Consider the following 4068-nt stretch of genomic DNA (forward strand, 5'->3'; position numbering starts at 1 on the left):
TCAAAGCCTTAATGCCCCTAAGTGAAATACATGAGGAGTTGTTGTTTCTCAGATCTTAAGGAGTACTTTTGTCTTTCTGCCACCAGCACCACTCCCCCAATCCCAGGTTATTATAAAGATCTGGTGCCTCTGTGCTGTTGTCTTCAAGGTGGGCAGAGCCTCACCCTTGCCACCTTGCCTGTGCTGAGCTGTACTAGAAAAGGAGAGAAGAGAGAGCACAAAGAGCAGGGCTTGTCAGTACGACCATGACTGGCAGTATTGCAGAACACTTGGAAAGCATAGAAAGCGTAGACACAGGCGTGCACATGTAGGAGAAACAACATTTTTATTAATTCTAAAACTCTACTCCATGTCAGACATTGTCATGACCATTTTGTAGCTGGTGTCGTAAGAAATGTATTACACAACTCCACATTCGAGGGAGGACGTCTCTTGGCTGGTGGTTCTGTAGCTCTAGAATTCAAAGGAAAACACAACAGACTTTAATTCCCCTGAAGTCCAAGCATATCAGAATTCAACTTTATTTGACCATACCACCTGTAGGAAAATCATCAGGTTTGGGCTCTTTAGAGTTCTGCCTGTTTTTAAGTACAAGTAGAAATGAGGCAGAAACTGGTCTGGAAGTAGTAAAAGGTTCCTATTTGGTCATACAATCAAGTCTGTCAAAATAATCTGCCCAGCAACAACTTGATGGAAATCATAGTTTTAGTTTCACCTGTCTTAAATTCTATAAATATATCTACCATAATGTAAATATATCTATTTGCATGAATAAGATTATATTGATTCTTATATGTTACATATTTTACGTGCAAAAAAGCCAAACAGAGCTTGATTCTGCTGCCCCTTCCCTCAAAACACTAACACAGTTCAAATAGATTTTTCTTTCACCAAACACGTAGCTCAAGAGCAACCTTGCTTCCTATACTTGTGTCTCCAGTGCGGACAATATATTACTTACAACATTTGCTCTGGTGTGTGCAATTACTTTGGTTAGTTTTACTGGGGTTGGTGATAGCTTTGTTGTTGAAACTGTCAAGGAAGAGGGGAGAAAAAATACCAGCCTTGTGTCATCAAAGTGATGGTTAGTTTTCGATTACATTCCACCCCCTAAAGATTACGTTGTTTAAAGACCGACATGAGCAATTGGTACGGCTTGAACTTCTCCACCGCCAGCTTTCTTTGAATGCGATGGAGGACTTTGCCACAGCATTCTAAGATAGAATGTCTTGGAGCTCCTCCCTCTCTACTCTGAGAATCACCATCATTCTGATGAATGAAAAGCATGAAGCAAAAACTAATTACAAGAAGTTCATTGCACAGAACTATCTGTGCTATTTCTAGTTCACGAATAAGCTTACTCTCCAGATCTGCCCATCAGCTCACCCCACTTTCACCTTGTGCTTTTAGCACAATCAAAGCAAGACTGGAACAATAACAGAACCTATAGCTGTAAGTTAAAATAAGTCTGGCGCTCTGCAGGACCTTATTCTGATACACCTGTTATCACCTGCAGGTTTCAAATGCCCTGCAAAATAGCAGTCTTTCCCTTGTTTTTTTTTCCTGAAATAGGAATGCCTAAGATGTCTGAATAAAAAGTGAACTGCAAATGACATTTGACAAAATTATGTGATTATTAAATCAAGCAAAAAAAAACCTGCCTACACACATGTGGCTGGACGAAAGTTTTCAAATGCAGGATGTAAAACTTCCAAAGCCACCTTAGAAGTTTGATTCACTGGAGAACTATAGTTCCAGAAAACCGCAAATGCTTCACAGTTCCATAACAAAGTTTCACATAACACCAAATTTAATCTGACTGGTTTTGGAAGTTAGATACAGATTTCCGTCATAAAAGGGGTAAAACGAAAGTTGTGGAATTGCAGAGCACACTACACATTGAGGAAATAAAAAAAATCCAAACCACACACCATGCCAATTTTACCTGTGGACTGGCATCCTGACTGCTGTCAGCTAGAAAATAAAGTTGTGTGCAAGGTACTAGTGATGAGATACAACATACTCTTTGTTCCATGGAAGAACATCCAATAATCTAAACCCTGCCTAACCTATGTATCTGAATAACTGAATGATAAGATTGGCTGATATGAAAAATATCTGTTTATTCCTCAGATGGAAACAAATTACTTCGAGTGGAGTCAACAATGGTCTGTAACAAATTATAACTTGACAGAGCAGCTTTGGTGTGGGGAAGGATATTGCTAAACTTTTAGGCCCAGCTGTAACTGGGCCTAAAAGTGTAGAAACTTATTCCTAATATTTCCAAGAATGGTATAAAAACCAAAGTATGATCTCTATTGAGGACTAGCCGAACTGTTAGTAACACCTAACAGAACCTTACGCACTTGACAGAACTTTTACACTCACCGCGAGATTAACCTTCATTGGTTGATTCTGCTGGACTGCTGGCCAATAGCAGGCACTCTGTTGGTTGCGGACTGGAAGAACTTCGTTGGCTGGAATACAAGCCCTGGTCCGTAAGAAGGACTTCATGCACTCCTATGAGAAATAAGACATTTCAAAACCCCATTGTGATTCTGCCTCTTCTCTTTTCAAAGAGATGATGAAGATTTTTTTCTGTCCACACTTACTAGTTAGTGTTGGTGAAAGGAAGCTTCAGGAATTCTTCCACTAGTCCCATCTCCTGGCAGCTTTCGTACATGTGTTCTAAGAGCTCTTCTCTGTTTAACTCTGCGGTATGTTGCTGCAAAAGAGCCCAAGATTCCACCACACACCTGTAATTCGTTTTTTTGATAGGTAAAGGTATAGTAATAGTGTAACCAAAGAGATGCCCCTAAATTATCGTGTTCCAAGTTTAAAGGAAATTGATGGGATTGTGATTTAAATTATTTGTTCTCCACTTTTTGCAATATTTGAATGTCATAATGGTGCGAGATATTTCTTTACCTATCAGACAACAACACAGTGATGCAAAGCTGCACTTCGCTACAGGTTGACACTGATGGCTTCATACGCTGTAGGTACTTGAGTGCTTGCCTATGCTGTCCTTGGCAAACGAGCGATTGAATAATTCGCATCTGGAGCCACGGTGCTACTTGCATTGTTTCTTGATGGCAGAGGTGGGCAAGTGATTTCTGTAAAAGTTGAAGACCGGCCTTCTTCGGATAAGTACATAGACTCCTGCAACACAAATATTCAAAAGTTTCTTAAAATAAGGGTGAATGTCTGTTGAACCAAATTAGATGAGTTACTAATGACATAGTTGATAGAGGACATGTAAATAAGATCCCTTAGGTACTTGCAGAAAACCTGTTCAGTTGGCCATACAGAACAAAGGGAGTGTTTTAAAAGGAGTAGTTCACTCTTTCCTAGGTTAATCGAATCTCTGTATACAAACAGCACTTTTCATAAGCGCATTACAAATAATAAGTTTTATCAATTACCTGTCCAAGTAATTAAAACAGAATCTTAAATCATAACTAACTGCTGAAGTTGTTGCAGCAGGACTACGAAAAAAGCCTATCGTGCTTCAGTAGCTGCTATTAGCTAAGCAGCAATTTCTGAAAATGATTTTATCGAGGACAGCCTTGCACGGTAAGGTACATCCAACGGAACAGTAACATACTTACTTCATAATCATGGTGATCGAGAAGCCAAAATCCTTGTATCAGTGTTACAAGGCCCTGAGGGAGAGAAAAAGTGGTGGCAAAATATATTTTCTATTTGATTTAGACAGTGCTGAAAGACATCCAGCAGTAAGTAAATGGTCTGATATTAAATATCCAATTAAGGCTAACAAAACTGCAAGACCAACAAATTATCCCATTACATTTAGAAAAAAATAATGAAATAAGAATATAGAAGTGGTAGGAATCAGAAAATACTAACGTCTTAGTCTTGCCATTTTAAGCTATTTGAACCTGGAGACAGCCAGGTCCTAAGCACAAAACTCTGTTCTGAAGAAGTAACCAGAAAGAAAGACACTTTGATTTTTGTAAGGCATCCAAAAACTTTAGCTTTAGATATTTAAATACTTCTGTTATATATTCAGGTTCCCTCTACAGTCAGTGGAGCTACCTGCTAGAC

General features: G+C 39.1%; 1 long non-coding RNA gene across 1 annotated transcript; it reads right to left on the reverse strand.

Moving 5' to 3' along the window:
- Positions 1 to 306: 306 nt before the first annotated feature.
- On the reverse strand, positions 307 to 3864 carry LOC128850622 (uncharacterized). The gene is made up of 5 exons (XR_008448024.1): positions 3612 to 3864; positions 2929 to 3162; positions 2613 to 2725; positions 2389 to 2520; positions 307 to 453 (listed from the first exon to the last, which is right to left on the reverse strand). It is a non-coding gene; the product is annotated as an uncharacterized LOC128850622 (long non-coding RNA).
- Positions 3865 to 4068: the final 204 nt, after the last annotated feature.

This window comes from Cuculus canorus, unplaced genomic scaffold (genome assembly GCF_017976375.1).
Source record: "Cuculus canorus isolate bCucCan1 unplaced genomic scaffold, bCucCan1.pri scaffold_123_arrow_ctg1, whole genome shotgun sequence".
Taxonomy (NCBI): Eukaryota; Metazoa; Chordata; class Aves; order Cuculiformes; family Cuculidae; genus Cuculus; species Cuculus canorus.